This window comes from Lycorma delicatula, chromosome 9 (genome assembly GCF_047948215.1).
Source record: "Lycorma delicatula isolate Av1 chromosome 9, ASM4794821v1, whole genome shotgun sequence".
NCBI lineage: Eukaryota > Metazoa > Arthropoda > Insecta > Hemiptera > Fulgoridae > Lycorma > Lycorma delicatula.
The window spans coordinates 7,727,550-7,746,807 of record NC_134463.1 but is presented as its reverse complement, the minus strand read 5'-3'; positions in this window follow the sequence as shown (position 1 = coordinate 7,746,807).

Here is a 19,258-nt window from a genome sequence, read left to right as displayed (position 1 = left end):
GCATTGTTCGGTTAACTTGCACGCTGTTAGCGACAATACAGGCCTGTAGTCGCAAATACATATTTTCACACGATTTTGCACACGGTTCGTAAGGAAGAATAATAAATTCCTCAGTAATCACATCCTTCAGGTTCTGCAGAGTGTTGATGTTGCAAGAATAAATTTTGTCCTTTAAATAGTACCACAGAAAAATGTCTGTGACGGTGAGGTCATGAGAGCAGGCGGCTATTCGATTGGCCCGCAACGTCCAATCCGACGATCAGGGATCCTGGTCTAACCGATTTCGTGCTGTTGTGGCATAACGAGGGGGATTTCCGTCCTGCTGCCACGACGATTGAACAAAGAGTTCTCTCTGTTGGACTAAAGGGTAAAAAGTGACCTAATAAGTTCCATGTAATTCTCACCGTTGACGTCATCTTCAAAGAAGAAAGAAGGGCCAAGGACTCCTTGGTATGTAACACCTCCCCAGATCATGATGTCGGGACTTTTATCATTGTACTCGACTATCACATTTGGATTCGACGTACATCAGTAAACACATATGTCTGTTTACACTCCCGAACAAGGTGAAATTTGACTTCATCAGTCCGCACCGCACTCTTGTTCCAACTGCGGGTCCTCTTCCAACTTGGTGAGCCACTCTTTAATAAACATGCCGGCGGCATCAGTAAAATAAAAACCTTTTTGAAACATCGCATTATGATACTTCTGCTATATGTTACAAGTTAAACCCGTCAGAAAATGCACTTCTGTTAGAAATTATGGTTATTCAAACTACAGGCTACTACTTGTGGGCCATCCGATATATGAAAGGTTTCTTAGAAAGCTTATAATTAAACTTGAAATAATGTTATTAATACACTTGGACTTATAAAAACTTTGAACCACATCTACCCTACCAGTTTTCAATAAATTTAAGCACTTTTGTTTATTCACTGGAGTAAACAGTTTCGTTTTAAAAAAAAAATCCAAACTGTCATCTTGAAAACGAAACTCAAAAAAAAAAGTCATCTTGAGACTGAACAAAATCAAACTGTAATTGGGATTACAATCGGTGATTGTAATCCCAATTACAGTAAAATTATTAAATATTTCATAGAAATGTATAAATATCTTTGGTAGAGAGTGTTCCAAGTAATTTAGTTTGCTTGGAAGGGTCAAAAGCGCTTTACATTCAGAAGGTTCTGGGTTCGAATACCAGACTTAGTATTATGTAATGCACTACAAAATTCATATTTCATAATAAAAAGGAAGTTTTAATTCAACCAGTAATTGTGAGAGAGTGTATATAAATAAATAATAATCATTTAAAATTCAACATCAATAAAGTACTTAATTAATACACGACAGAATAATATCAGTAATAATAATAGTAGAAGTAGTAATAATAGTACTTCGGTTGTTATAAGCCTGCCATTGTGTTATAAAGGACAAAAAGGATAATCTGCTGAAGTTTCTGAGATTAATGTAAGAGTTTTAGGGGTTTCGACTTACTCCAACAACCTACCCGCTCTGTAAACTGGAAACAGCGTTCCATACGGTCAACTAGCAAAATAACTTTTCAAAAGTTTTACTTTTCTACCTACCCTCTTCTATCCAATAAAACCACACATTCATGGCCCTTTAGTAAAGTAAGGAATCGAGTCTACTTAAGTTTGAAGTGTTTCCGGTTATTTCTTTTCGGTACTAATGCACTGAATATGGACTATTCCATTTTAAGTTAACAGCACTTTTGCTTTTATGTCATTTGAATAAATGTCAACATATTTATTTATTTAAAATTGCAGTTAAAATAAAATCTTTTATGACATTTTATAACATATTTAAAAAAGAATTGAAGTAATCATATAATTTATAATACGTGTAATGGTAGTGTTAATGAATTAGGAATTATATTAGGACACAATTATTTACAGCTCAGTGAAAAGGTAGTCTCTCTTTTATGGGATTCTGGATTTGAATCCTGGTCAGGCTTGACATAACATAAGTTAAAAATTCATTCTTCATCACAAAAATAATTTATTAGATAGAAAATAGCTACGATTGGGGTTTAGCCAGTTGTTATCGGATTAAATTTAATAACCTATCCGCTGTACTGAGCTTGATAAATATATATATATAATATATAATATAAAGGGTTAAAGTTTATTCCTTATATAAAAGTAAGTTTTGGAAAAAAAATGTTTACTTTTACAGTTCTACTGAGTTAATTTCAACGATATTTTTCCCTTATTTGAAACCATGTTTTAAATATACTTTTTAGAAATTACCCGTTTGAAAAGTCTCTGGCCAATAGCAAACCCTAATTCCTTAATCGTTGAAAATATCCGAGTAAGACATTTTCTAATCGACTACCCTACCTAAAAGTAGAAGAACTTTAGTGTCGAGGTATAAATTTTGTACAGTTCGGAGAACTTTTATACTAATCCTATTTAAAAACATAAACGTAAATACTCATCAATGGAGATAGAAATCATCAATGAGATCGAATAACCTACTCTTTAACATCACTAATTCAAATCTGCAGAAAACTGCCTATTACTGTTCATGAAGTTCGATCATAAATTAAAGTATAAAAGAACCGTGTTGTAAAGATATTCTTCTTCAGGTTACTTTAATAAGAATTGAATTTTGTTTAAACTTTGACTCTGAAGGAAGGAGAAAAAGTTATTATAAAAACGTTTGTATTTAATTAGGAATCGCACTCTGTAAACTAAATCTGCAAATTAAACATTTAAAGAAATACATATCTGAAAAATTCCACACGTATGTGGTTCTCGGCAGAATTAAATGTTAAATGGAGTATCCATAAATATTCCCTTGGTAAAGTTTAAATGGAGAAGTTCATACACGCACACACACACACACATATAAATATATATATATACAAATTTGAGAAAAAATCGCAAAATGTTTGCATCAAGAACGCGTTAAAGATATAAGAGAAATTAAGTTTTAACCAGAATAAGATCTCATAATATACCAGTTATCATCGAAAAGTCTAGTAAGACTTTTAATCGAACGAACATTCTTATTATTTTTACTATTCTTTCAATTTTTAATTAATCTCTAACAAAATTATTACGTTTAACTTCTAATTACGCTACACAGGTTAGGTTAATATAATTCATGTTTCGTGTTTTGGCGGTTTTTTTGGCAAATGTTTTTTTAAAAATTATTAAGAGGTTATTTTTTCTGCCATTTTAAGGTCTTACACACTGTAAAATTGATATTTATATATTTTAAGGATTTTAGTAAATATTACATTAGTGCGTTTGTACCAACTTTTCATTTACAAACTTTTAATTTTTGCACGTTTTTGGATGAACCCGACAGCCGACCGTGGCTATTCGTCTATTTTTGTAATCTCTAACGATGCTTAATCCGAATCCAAAATCAAAATCAGAGTCATAAAGTGTTCATACTTTTACACATACGCACATCCATATGTAAATTCAATAAGAACTTTCGTCGAAAATTTTAACTTCATCTTCAACTAGTAAGTTTTATTAATTTTCTATTATTATTTATTACAAATAATTTTCATTACATTTAATGGAGGATATAAAAACAGGGAAAAAATTATCAGTTTGCGATACGGTTCGCAAGGGTACTGCCGGATTAATTGTCTGCAACAACTCGATCGTTTCTTAACGGACTTTTACAAATGAGGTGACAATTTGTTAAAAGAAAATGCTTAATAAATTTTGAAGTAAGTAAAAATTTGATTAAAAAAATAATTACTAAGATATTGACAATTAAAAAATTAAGATGGCCGCCATTTTGAAATCTTTGAATGTGACGTATTAAAAATTTTTAATTTTGTAGAATAAGAGACTAATCTTAGATATGACAAATTTATTTAAAGTAGGTTTACCAGTTCCTGAGAAATAATTTGTTTTGTAGAAAATCACTAAATGGTGTCCGGAAGGAAAACAATGCAAAATAAGACTTATGTCGATATGAACATTTTTGCTCATTTTGGTGTCCTAAATCAGTACCTGAAGTTTGGCGAATACATCGCGGACCATTCCGTATAAAAAAAATTAGTTTTTCTACAATTACTCGGCAACTAACTTACTTACAGATTACGTTGGATGTCATAAAACAGTCATTAGATCAAGTCACAGATAATCATCATGCACCGATCACGTTCACTTAATTACTAGCGGCGTTTTAAAGGAATATAATTATACTCAAATCAAGTTATCTCGGCATCTAATTAAGGTACAGAATTTGTTTGGGTCTTAAAACATTCACAACGTCAAGTATCATCAAATAAGCCTACTTATTTGTTCACTTAATTCCTGAAAAAGTTTTGGGAACGTAAATTAAATTAACGTAGAAAGCATGTATATAATATGATCTCTGATCGGTGAGACCGTAATGTCAGTTGTAAAATTCTTTTTACAATCAAAGGTTAATAATTATTAATAAATCAATATATCTAAATTTAAAAAAAGTTACAAAAAGAGAAAAATGAAAAAAAGGAAGAAAATGTTGCAAACAAAGAAAGAATAAAAATATTAAGAGAAGATGATAAATAAAAAGAGGAAGAAAATGTTAAGACCAAAAAAAGAGTAAAGCGATTAAGAGGAAGATGAATATAACAAGAGAGAGAATTTTAAACTAGATAACGTGTACACAAATTAAAATTAGAAGAATTATATCAAACCAAAGAACGATTAAATGATTGGCAACAAAAAACAAATGAACGAAATGATGGTCAACTACGACTTTAAGAAGAATATTGTCCGACAATATCAGAGGAGTAATGAACTAAAAAATACGAATGTTTGCAATTTATTAAAGATCGAGCATTCATGTCTTGGTGTATATGTTGTCCTTCTGAGGGTTTATTTTTCAGTCACTATATAGTTAACTTTAATGTAGATTAAATTAAACAGAAATTCCAGAAAAATTAAATAAAAATAAACCGAAATTAAATAGAAAATCCAAAAATAATACGATATCAAATTATAATTTTCAATTAATATTAAATAATCAGATGTTTCACCAAATCTATTATATACGTAATAATGCCTATTAAATTACATATACACATTTTTAAAAGTTCATAAAATTTTATTTCACTAATAACTTCTGATTTGTTTCATTTTTTTTTTTTTTGGTATTATTGAATAATTATTTATTGTAATTTTTTTTAACAATTACGACTTAATAATTACTAATAAATCAATATATTTAAATTTAACAAAATAGTTAAAAAAAGGAGATGAAGTCTGATTCGAACCGATGTGCCTTCACTTGTAAGATCCAAATATTTCATCAATAAAATTTTATTTGGCTATAACTCTGGAATCAATGAAAATAAGTACCACTTATCTCGTTGAAAGCTTTCAATTTCAATGAGGGCTTATTACTACAGTTAAAAAAAAGTCCAAAATCCAAATTTTTTAAGATTTTGAACTTTTTTGGACACTTTTGGTTCAGTCGATTGCAATCAAAAGGGGAGTTGCACAACTAGATGTTACAACAGTTTTAAATCCAAAATTTCAACATGCTACGGCTAATCGTTTTTGAGCTATCCAAAATATATACGTTCTTACAGACGTCACGCCGAAACTAGTCAAAATGGATTCTGGGATGGTCAGAATAGATATTTTCGATGAAATCTGAAAATCGAAATTTTTCGCGATCACATACTTTCTTTACTTCGCACAAGGACGTAAAAATGAATAAATAAACAACATTTTTAAATGGATATGTATAAAATCACAAAATTCCAGCTGATTTTATAATTTTCATTTAAAAATTTTCATTTATTTATCCATTTTTTTTGTTATAATTATAATATTATTTATCAACTGATGATGTGGGATAACCGTGAAAGTTAAATCTCGGAATTTTATTATGTATTTCTATAACTGTAACGGTGTTCTTTCTTTGCATTATTATTTTAAGATCAACACAGTGTAACTATACTAATAAAATTTGAATATTCATTTCATATATTGTAACTACATCTTTACTAGTTAAAATTTCGACATCTAAATTTATAAAAAAGTACGGAGATGTTAAAATATTTTACAATAGAATTAATCGTACAATGAATTACGCAAAGTCGTGCGAAAATACTATTCATATAATAAATAGATATTAAATTTTTTCTTAAGTCTATAATTTGATATTCCTTTTAACTTTTCTGTATACTCAATCAACTTTCACAATCTATCGTATTCACACTTCATACTACGTTAATATAGGCGTCACCCATATTATTTCTCCTCTTCCTCTAAAGAAAACTCTTCATCATACCTGGATTGAAAGACACTCAATCTTCTCGAGACGAAAAGTTCTCCTTTCTGTACACATCATCTATACGTAGACTACATAAAACCACAAGGAAATTGGCTGAGAAGGAATAAGTATGGATCAACGCACGTCTACTTCTTATCGTACCTTGAAATCCAAAATTATTTTTTTCCCTATCCGACTCGATTCTAAGGAAAATTTAATCTTTTTTATAAAAATAAATCTAATCATAATAATGACAGTAACTTTTATTACATCTTAAGTTTAGCATTAAAATAATAATAATAGTTATTAATAATAATAATAGAATAAGATTAATAAGTTTTTATTTAATTGTATTATTAAAATAATAATCTGAAAAAAGATGAGATTATTATTCTTACAGTAAACACGTATGTCAAATATTTTCGTAGAATATTTTTATTTTTATAAACTAAAATAAAAATAAAAACTAGCCAAAAAATAAAAAAAGTACATAGCAACTTCATAAAATTTCCTATAAATTTTTATTATATAGTTTTATATATAAGCAACTAAATAAATAATGTAACTCTAATAACAAAACAAACAAAAAACCATTGACAAACGGAAGTAAAATAATACAGTTAGAATTCAAGAAAAACATTTGTTATTAAATATTGATAATAAGGAAACAACAAATAAATGAACAACAAAGACAATAAATTAACAAAGACTCAAAAAATTAAATAAATAAAATTCAGCAACTACCATAAGCAGTAAAAGATAAGAAGATATTGTTACTTTATGAGCCATTGATCTCTTAACGAGTTATGAAAAACTTGTTTTCGAAGGCTTCATCTACCTTCGGTTACTTGACTAAAAAACATTTAAAAAATGAGAAACGAAGTACGGTCACCACCCCGTGATGTTTTTCGGGTAACGCCAAGAATCGTGAAAAGTAGTACGAGAGAGGAGTAACAAGCAACAACTACTATTTTTAAGATGGGGAGTGATATATAATACTATTTTATTATTCATTCTAAATAATATTGTATTCAATAATATTCTTTATAAATAATATTAAACTTAAAAAATCTGATGTGGACACCATATTACTTCCTTGTACGACTATTAAATTACATGTACACGTATTTTTAATATGAGAAGTACATAAACTTTTATTTCAATAATAACTTTTGATATAGTTTCATAATTTATTTTGTTATTATTGAATTATTATTCATCGTAAGTAAACATTTTTTTAACAACCACAGGTTAATAATTATAAATAAAACAATATATTTAAATTAAAAAAAAGAGTTAAAAAAACAGGAGATGAAGTCGAATTTGACTTCTTCCCCTTGTAAGATCTAAATATTTCATTAAAATTTTGTTTGGCTATAACTCTGGAACCAATGAAAATAAGTACCACTTATGCTGTTACCGTTGAAAAGCTTCCAATGAGCGCTGATGTCTGCAGTTAAAAAAAAATCAAATTTTTTTTTTGAACCTAAATCCAAAATTTCAACATCCTATGGCTAATAGTGTTTGAGTTATGCGAGATACATACGTACGTACAGACATCACGCCAAAACTAGTCAAAATGGATTCAGGGATGGTCAAAATGGATATTTCCGTTGAAATCTGAAAACCGACATTTTTCATGGTCACAATACTTCTTTTACTTCGTACAAGGAAGAGGAATAGTGTATATGTATATGTGTGTTTCTACAGAATAAAAGTAATTTTGCGTTTTGTGAATAAAACACAAAACACAGAAAAACACAAAAAAACAGAAAAGAGAACAAAAAACACAAAAGTACACAAAAAACACAAGAGCACAAAAACAAAAAAAATACAAAAAAACACAAAAGAACAAACACGGCCATCGCCCCGTCCACAGCAACACATTTAAAAGGTACTTTTCTCGATATCTGAAAGAAAACTTAAAAAGCTGTATTACTTAGATTCTTTTTGTTCTGTTTAGCCTCCGGAACCACCGTAAGTTATTACTTCAGAGGATGAATGAGGATGATATGTATGAATCTAAATGAAGTGTAGTCTTGCACAGTCTCAGGTTAACCATTCCTGAGATGTGTGTTGAGACTGTGAACTGAGACCCAACCACCAAAAAACACCGATATCCATGATCTAGTATTTAAATCTGCATAAAAATAATTGCCTTTATTAGGATTTTAACCTTAGAACTCTCGACCTCTAAGTTAGGTGATTTGCGATGACGAGTTCACCCGTAAACCAATCTGGTGGGTTTATTCAGATTCTTCCGTGTAGTTGAATTAAAGATATTTTTGAACTGTGTGGTCAGCATAATAAACTCTATTATGTCTTTTCTATTAATTTAAACTAGGCGATCAGAACGAGCAAAACGAGCCCTTTCCGTTTAGCCAGTCTAGATTCCTTTGTATTCTGTAACCTCATGTTTGTGAAAATAATACTGACAAAAATAACAATTAAATCCATTTCAATTTATAAAAACTGTGGTTTACTGTCATTTCTTCAGAACAACAGTTTGGTCGACACAGGACTCGAAACCTTTAAGTGAACGGATTTCAAAGTAGTCAACCCTATCTTAAAAATAGTATCTGTAACTGGTTACTCTTCCTTTGTACTGTTTTGCATGGTTCTTGGCGTTCTCCGAAACACACCTCGAGGTAGTGATCGTATTTCGTTTCTATTTTTTATTTTTTTTTAATGTTTTTTAGTCTAGTAACCGAAGGCAGATAAAGCCAGTCGCGAAGCATACAGTAACAGTGACAGTGGCTGTGTTGGTTGAGGCACCGCGCCGTGCACAGCCACACATTTAAAGGTACTATTCTCGGTATCTGAAAGAAAAATCGAAAACGACATAGAGACCTTATTGGTGGAAAATTTAATTTCAATTACTGCAGAATAGAGGTGGTCTCCGAATTCAATTTGATCAATGGTTTTGCCATACTTGAATATCGACAAAGGACATAATCCAGTTGTTACCGCAGTCAATAAACCGGTGAAACATAACTTGAAACGGTGAAACATTTCCAAATGACAATAATATTATGTTCTTTACAGGTATAAAAACTATTATAAATTTCAGTTTAATTGGTTGAGTAGTGGTAGAATTTAGAGCTAGTGCGGACTGCACTTTTGATGATGAGATGGGTGAAAAATTTTTTGTCACCCTTGACAGTTTGATTGAATTACATTAAACTTAAGAATGAGTATATGACACTTTAGTTATAATTGAACTTGAACATTATCAAGAAACTTTGAGTCCCCTTGGACTGAAATGAAAACACGCCTGCACTGTGCGGGATTCTTACATAGAATATAATTAACACTAACTGTCCATCCGGACGAAATGAAAAATGCGACCGCACTGGGCGGAATTCTTACGTAGAATGGTCATATTAGATTAACTCGCCGGCCAGCACTAGTAAATGCTAGAGTGCAGCAGCACCAACCGGCTCAATATGGAACGGAACAAGTAGTTTTCATCTGAAAAATTAACAGATTTACAAACACCACTAAATTTATTTATATAATTAAGATAATATATATACTGTAAAATAATTAATCTGGTTTTTTTTTGCACTATTTTATTGATATTGTGTTGTTATATGCTTCCAACATTCCCATAATTTTTTTCAACATTATTTATCTTTATATTCTCCCATGTTTTAAAACTTTCATTCTGTTGGGTTATTTTATGTAAATATATTCATGTTGGTCACATATTGTTTTACTCACATCTCACTTTTTACTGCAAGTAAAAGAGAAAATAAAATATTTAAATACAAATAATATAATAAAACGATAAATAATTTTATAAGGGTGTTATACACAAATAACTTTTTAGAAAAGCATATAGAAGTAAAAAAACAAGTTTAGTCATTTTAATAACAGGCATATATAAAAGAAACGAAAGAACAAAATTTGATGTATTACGAAATTGTACACGTTCTGGATTACTGTAACAATATATTTTACGCTACTGATATTCTACCTGGCCAACTCGGTTTCACCTACAAAAATTAACGCTCAATAATTTACTTAAAACAATTACACAAATACAGTAAGACAGCATCAGTGACTAAAAAATCTAAGGGCTCAGGTTCGACTCCTGGCAAGTACCTGTTATTTCCCGGTTCACAAAGAGGTAGAACTATTTTTCGCCTTCCTATCAGTGAAAATCTCATATTCTTATAAAGAAAAAAACGATCTTTTATTTGTATGTATATCTTTAATATTAGTGCAATAAAATACTTACGTTGGATTTGTTATACCCGATTACGTCAGAAGTAGGAAAACGTGTTCGGCTTGTACAATATATTTATTGTTCAGGCCCATTTGAATATTATGCAGTTCAGATAGGCTGCCTTTTCTTATCTTGAGAAGGCCTACATGTTTATTTTAATGTTCTTAAAACCGATATTTAAGACATTTTTATTATATCGGTATGGAAGGACTTATTTCGATCACATAAATGACGCTGGAAATATAAAAATTTATAGTTAATATAATGGCTGATAGAAACCACTTCTATTGTTTTAAAAAAATTTGTAAATACTATGAATTATAAATAAAATAAACATGGTATTTATCTAAAAAAAATAATAAACCTGAACAGTGTGAATAAATTTACATAAGAATAACAAACAAGTCAATTAAAATTACCATTTTTCAAACATATGAGGACATTGTTTACAATAGCAAAAATTTTTTTTTTTTAATCTGTCAAACTGATTATCATACAGAAAACAGTAAATCGTTAATTTTATAGAAATAAATAATAATATTATTGGGATAGATCACAAAGAAAGGTACGAAATTATTAATTAATACATACTTTGAAATCACAGGCAGATTATAAAGGACATATTTTGTTTTAATTAGCAGAGAATGGATAATAAAGTTTGTCACGTTGGTCATACAACAAATACTTATGATTTGATTATTCGGGGGGAAAAAATGACAAAAATATACCTTCTATAATTTACCTCCAGAAGTCTATTTTGATTTCTATAATGTAATAAAATTTCAACATCACATTTAATAAGATTTCACATCAAATAATAAACATTAATTTTATTAACTACTATATTGTGTATCAGATTATTGTAAATTAATTATTTTATAACCTTTTAAAATTAATTCTCTTGCATTACAATATATTTAGCATACATGATAATTGTATGTTTCAAATATTGCACACATTTTTTATATATATTTACGAAGTATTCCGGGATGTATTCCCGGAATCCCTGAATCATAAGTTTTATTTTGCTTTGTTTTCTTCTCGACGCCATTTGTGATTTTCAAAAAAAAAAATTTTTTTTCAGGAACGGGTAAACCTATTATATTTAAATTTGGCAAATCTATGACTAGTATCTTATTCTACAAGGTAAAAAAGTTGAAAAAGATAACTTCAAAAATGTTAAAATGGCGGGTGTATTAATTTCTTTACGTTTTGATATCTTTGCAATTAAATGTTTGATGAAACTTTTATTTATTTAGCACTCTATTCGAACAAATAATTGAGTTATTGCAGACAATTAACCTTTCTTTCTTTTTTCTGTTTAGCCTTCGGTAGTTACCTTTCAGATAATATTTCAGAGGATGATTGAGAATGACATTTATAAGTGTAAATGAAATGTAGTCTTGTACAGTCTCAGTTCGACCGTTCCTGAGATGTGTAGTTAATTGAAACCCAACCAGCAAAGAACACCGGTATCCACGATCTAGTATTCAAATCCGTGTAAAAATAACTGACTTTGAGAACCCGTAATGAGAGCCGTTAATTTCTATTAATTTACTGTTTCTATTTATTATTAATAATTCTTCTTATTACATTCAGTGGAGGAAATAAAGACAAGCAAAAAATTATCACCTTGCATTACGGTGCGCTAAGAAATAAACCTGTTCCTGAGAAATAATTTTTTTGTTGAAAATCACAAAATTTCGTCCAGAAGGTAAACAAAGCAAATTAGGACTTATGTCGATATAAACTTTTTTGCTCACTTTAGTCTCCTGAATCAGTACTTGAAGTTCGGAGAATACGTCCCGAAACACGGTATATGTATATCTGTACATATATATATATATATATATATATATGTTTATTATATAAAGAGGAATCGTATATATGTTGGAAAAAATCTCAAGAACGCTAAACTAATCGCTAATAAATTTTAACAGAAGCTTCATTATGCAATCCGGAGGGCCATAGGCTATATAAAGATGAAAAAATATTTATTAAAAGGTGTAAATAATAAATAATCCGTTACGGTATTGCACTTCTCATTCCGGCCACTAGAAGTGGCGAGCCGCTAAATTCTCATGCTCTTTTCTTATAGCGAGCCGCATTCAAATATTTTTCAGTAGAGATATTTTCAAAAGATATTTTATATTTCAAAAGAAATATAAAAGGCAATGTTCGTATATGTGTCCTGTATAACCTAAAAAACTACTTGACCGATTTACGCGCAGGATTTTGCAAAATAGTCCGCGTTGTCCGGAGAAGGTTTAAACTATTTAAAACCTCGATCTGACCAGTAAAAAGAAAGTTAGGGGTATTTTGAAGCGACTACTCTATTTAGAGTGTAGTATGATTAAATCCGATAGGTAGTGTGCAGCAGTTTTTCCAAATGGATTTTTTTACATTCTGACTTTTATGAAGTGAAAGGTTAAATTTTATGAAGTTCCGTAATGTTCAGTTTTGTAACGTTTTATCTAACACTCTCAATTGTGTTCATTTAACCTATATATATATATATATATATATATATATATATATATATATACTCAAATCTGACAAAAGCTAAGCATTGCCGGGTCAGCTAGTATAGTATTGTTCTTCCATCACTCGGGATCCAACTGACCGATTGCTTTCAAATTCTCAGGATACTTCGTGTTATCCCGGGGAAGGTTTTAAGTTATAGACCGAAGCCCTAGCTTCCTTGAAGGTTAAGTTATTCAAAGTAGTCATCATTTCTTTACCCCAAAGATTAATTCTTTTACTTTATTATTATATTTATGCCTCTACGGCAAAGAAATAAGTTACGAATTTTTCGACGTTAAAAGTGTGTGCATTTTAGTTACCGCAGTTATTATTCTGTCTTTTGTAATTAAATTTTTTCAGGTTTTTAAGGCTGAAAAATTAAATTTTTTAATGATATAAAGCCTGAATACTTAAATTGTTATTTATCAGTATTATTTTCACAACCATGAGTGTGGGGGTTCAGGGTACCAAGCACTCTGTATAGACGTGAATAGCGATCGAAGCGAGCTCTGCGGGTATCCCCCCTGGTAACATGGAAATGGGGAGCTCTATAGCTCTGGGATAGGTTCCGTGACTTCGAGGAGCCCCTGAGTTGGCTCCACGGTTTGCATGGACCCAGAAAAAATATGAAACAATAAATAAAGAAAAACGTAACTTAAATGTAAATGAGATAATTTTTATCAAAAAAAAAAAAAAATATGAATGAGCGACTTGATTTTATGTAACGATGTATTAAAAAAAGAAGCAAAAAATCGGCAAAGCGTAATAGAAACGCTAAGGAAGCAAATAATTTATTGTTTTATGAGATTAAAGAGAGAACAGGAATAATAAAAAATAAGAACATATTAAAAAATATTATGCAGTTAAATTGCCATGTATATAAATATATGTGTGTCTGCGTGTGTGTGTTTGTGTGTATACTGGAATTAAGTTAAATTACAAAAGAACTAACTATGGAAGCGAAACTGATTGTTGAAAACGAACGCTTTTTTAATTGAAAAATAAAGTTTGTTTCTTCCTTATATTTTCTTGCTTAGTTGGATTTATTAATTTAAATATATTATTAACTTAAAATCTTTCATAGAATTTATAGTTTTACCTAAAAACATTTGTGAAGATTAATGGAAAAGTATTAAACGAGTTATTTTATTCCGTTAGAGTTTTTCTAACAGTGAAGTTAAAATTCCAACGGTTCTAAATAAAACAAACTTGTTGAATATCAATCTATTTAAATATTCTTTAAAAATTAAGTCACCTGACCTTCGTGATTCGTCATACATTTAGGGAAATTGATAACATTTGTACAAGACTCGGGTTTAATTGACCTTTTAAGAAAACTATTTTTATTATTAATTTTACATAAATTTATCGTAATAATAATGAATACATATTAAAAAATAATAAAAACCATACCAGATAAAAGGGTATTATTTAAAAAGAATCCGGTTGTTTTAACAATTAAGATTAGTGTTTTATTTTAAAATTGCATCTCTCCAATTCTGAACAATGGAGAAATTTTTTATATTCTATTTCGTGTTCCTTCAGAAACAAAAAATCTTTGGATTTAAAAAAACTAAAATTTAATAAGTTCTCATCTGGATGACCACTGAATAAAATTTAACATTGATTTACTTTCTTTTATTTAGTTCAAGGTATCTGAAACATTTATTTATTATTTTTTTTTAATATAACCATAAACAGATCTAAATGGAACGCACAGTGGATAGATGAATTCACGTTCTATATGTAATAAAAATTAATATTAAGATTAAAACAAAAATACATAAAGAATGAAATACGGATATAATAATTCCTTTACGGTTTTCAATTACTCATAAAATCTTCCGTCTTCATCAATACGAGAATGACCATTTTAGATTAAAAACGAGGAAGAACCATGTATAATTATAATTATAATGACGACTGACGATTGATGATGGCTTAATTCTGATATAAATTAAATTATATAGTTTCAGTTTTTGTAGACAGTGTACAACGAATCTACCGGGTTGGTGTAGTGGTGAACGCGTCTTCGCAAATTAGCTGATTTCGAAGTCGAGAGTTGCAGCGTTCAAGTCCTAGTAAACGCAGTTACTTTTATACGGATTTGAATACTAGATAGTAGAAACGATGTTCTTGGTGGTTGGGTTTCAATTAACCACACATCTCAGAAATGGTTGACCTGAGACTGTACAAGACTACACTTTACTTACATTCATACATATTCTCATTCATCCTCTGAAATAATACCTGACGGTGATTCCCGGAGGCTAAACAGGAAAAAGGAAGACAGTATACAGTGAAATTAACCCAAAACGCTATAAAAAAATACTTTTTAAAGAAACAAATTGTAGTGAATACTTAATCTAACCGTCTGAAGAGTAATTAAAATATGAAAAAAGCAAGTTAAATATCAACGAGATAATCTGTATTAAAAAAAAAAAATATTAATGAATAAGCGACTTGATTTTATGCAACGAAATATTAGAGAAAGTAGCATAAAATCGGTAAAGCGTAATAGAAACTTTCAGGAGGTAAACAATTTAATATTTTAAGGGATTAACGAGAGAACAGAGGTAATAAAATAAGATCATAATAAAAATAGTAAGCAGTTCGCGGCAAGTTAAATAAGAAATTTACTTTTTAAATATTTAGATATAAATTCCCAGTATTTTTTCTAAAATCAGTAGCGTTATAAATCTGTTTGTTTTTTACACTTTAAATACACTGATGTACTTCCTATAATCTTTCGTCATACTGATGACCAATGTCATTCATCTTATGGAGTTTGTTGAAATATGAAAATTGAATCGTGAAAAATGTGACTTGTCGCATCAAATTGAAAAAATGAATCGGCACTCTCATCTCACTTAATATATAAGGAGACAACGCCTTTTTTGTTTGTTCGAGATGACCGCAAAAACTACTGAACCGATCATTACGAAATTTTACCTACATCTTTCTTATTATCCCCGGAATATTTACCGTAGTTTAAACCTCACCAATGCTACTAATATAAATACAATCTTCGTTTTGTGTGTCCTAGTAACTCAAAAACTATCCGATTGCGCTGTAAATGTCTAAGTTTATTATTATTTGTCCTGGGAGTGTTTATTAAGAAAGGTTTTTTAAATTTCGAGTTTAAACGGTTAAAACGGTGTAACAATGAAATTTTCTATTTTTTTAACTACTCAGTTGCAAATGAAGATGTCAAATTTAATTATTGGTATTGTAATCTTCATGTGAATATCTAAAAACCAATTTCTAGATTTTTTTATTATCGATCTTGAAAAGGTTGAAGAAATTAAAAAAACAATGATTGCATATTTTCCCCAATTTCGAATTAAATTAAACGAGATATTCAATAGATTTGGGATTGGAAATACTCTTCAGTTAAATATCTAAAAAAGATTTTCCGATTTCTTTGAATTTTCATTTTTTAGGGGGTGCGACGGTGTACGGCGCACCTGCTCAACCAACGCAGCCACTGTCACTGTTACTGTATCTGTGATGTGACTGGCTATACCTGCCTCCGGTTACTTGACTAAAAACATAAAACAAAAAAATAATATTGACGGCGACGGGAAATATAAGTAACTATATAGCGCGGGTGAAGCCGCGACGGGATGCTAGTAAATAATAAAAACGCAGAAATAAATAACCTAGAACTTCTTTCACTAAAATTAATGACATCATCTACATCGATTGTAATTTAATATTTAGATTATATTCTACATCAATACCGACTTCTTTAGACAGTTATTGTGTGTTTTTTACTAAATTTATTGTAATTATCTAATCTGGCGGTGACCCGCGATAAGCCATCCACACGCAAGTAAAGTAGTATTCTGAAAGATTTTTTTCCTGACCTAAGAAGTTCCATCATGGTAAGACATAAACATAACTAACATAGATTCAATTTTCAATTTGGTATTATCTATAATATCTTTAAAATGTCTAGATCGGCGAGATCACAGATGGGAAGAAGAATTCTAGGACTACTAGAATTTATGATCCTGTACTACGTGAATTTATGCCGAGCGTTTTCAATAGATTCGAAAGCAATGTATACACTCGGCTCAAAATTGAGTTTAGTTTAGGTGATTCTATCAAATTGGTGATGGAAATGTGGAAAATAATAAATATCAATATAACTATCATCAGAAGATAGGTAAGGTTGTTAGTAGCCAGTAATTTGATTTCCGAAGTTTATTCTAATATTTTAGATTTATTGAGTAAATCGTACCTTTGGTTTTGCAAAAGAACGATAACTTCGCCAAGGAATGTAACGGCAGAAGAAATAAATAATATTATTCCTGAAAAATTTATCGTAATTTCCGTGAATATTTATCTATTATAGAATTTTAAGCACCGGTGATATCATTGAAACTACTTTTCTTATCGGACAGTGACAGGAGAAATTGCATTTATTCGTCGAATCCCTAAGATCCTTACAAATCTACAATTATCCGTCAGAGTTTCTTTCGCAAGGTCAAACTTTCAATTACGTTGGAGTCGATCTCCCTTAGTGTTTCTTCCACGGCCAATTACACGAAGGGTTTCCAGAAATGGAAATTCAACCAAATAATCAAATTAAACAACCAAATAATCTTGATATCAAGGAGCGACAAATATATATATATATATATATATAAAAATATATACATATTTTTTTATAAAAAAATATATATATATATAATTTAACCAGAAGTTTTATAATTCCCTTATTTTATGATCAATGAAATTTTATTTTACTGAAAAGTTTCTATTCATACAGATTAATTTATTTTATTCGGTAAGTTGTGAACAACGATAATTCTGAGTTCACATGTAATTAGTAAAAAAGTATTTCCAATTTTTGAAGTTCCGTTTGCATATAGCGCGGGCAAAGCCGCGACGGGTTATGCTAGTGCAGGATACAATTAAAAAAAATTACAGTTGGATAAAGAAAGTGTTTTATGGAATATTAAATAAAACTTTTATGTAACCTAAATAAAATAGAACAAGAATAACAATTTAAATAGATTCTTAATCATCGATCCTACTTGCGATGTTATGTCCTCAGACAGTTTTATGATTGAATGAAAAGAAACGCTAATTGGTTCATTCGATTTATTGCTGTGGGAAGGGAGATATGTTAAATTTTGAAGTAAACAAACTTAAACTAAAGCAATAAAATAAAATGTGACAAAAAGAGAAGAATTCAATAGTGAATATTAATGTAGTAGAACAAAATAGCAAAGAGTTTCAAAATTCTGTTATTTATAGTTAAACCTCGATATTTTCATGTGTTACTTGTAGAAAACTCATTACAATATATTTTTATTTTCCTGTCGTTATTACTCTAGAGCTATGCTGCAAAAAGGAAACTATGGTAATCAGTCAAAAAAAGGGGTGTGGGTTTTGTTTTGCATTTTAAGACGTTTCATGAACTAGGAACTCTAAAAAAACAACAAAAAAAAATAACAGGGGAATGTTCACCGTTCGTACGTTATGCAGCTACGTGAGTTGGCGTGTTTGAAGCTTAATAACTCATGACTGGATAAACCGATTTTATTGAATTTTGTACAAAGACTCATATATATGAAGCAATTTGTTGGTAAAACTTTGGGATAAATATCTCTAGCTGGTGGAGGGGTTTTTGGGGTCAATTTTTTTCAAAATTTTTCAAATATAACCCAGTTTATATTATACTCAGTTCATGCGTGCACGCTTATCTTACCATTCTAAAAAAAAAAATTTCAAAAATTCCACCTTCCCCAAAAATGGAAAAAAGCTATCTCTTTATTTAATGTATGCTTTTTATTTAATATCTTCTTAGGAATAGAAATGGTACAAGGAACCCAAAAAAATACTAGGAGCAATATTGGGGGTGAGGAAGCCGATCAAAATTTAAAAATATAAATTTTTAAGCTTTATATTCCTTGTACAAAGTAAAGGAAGTATTTTGATTGCGAAAAATTTTGGTTTTCAGATTTCAACGGAAATATCCATTTTGACCATACCTGAATCCATTTTGACTAGTTTCGGCGTGACGTCTGCACGTTCGGATGTATGTATTTCATATAACTCAAAAACGATTAGCCGTAGAATGTTGAAATTTTAACTGTTGTAACATCTAATGTTACAACAGTAAACAACAGCAGCTCTCCTTTTGATTGCAATCGACTGGACCAATAGTTTCTATAAAAGCCTAAAATCCAATTTTTTTTGGATGTTGGGCTATTTTTTACCTGCAGTAAT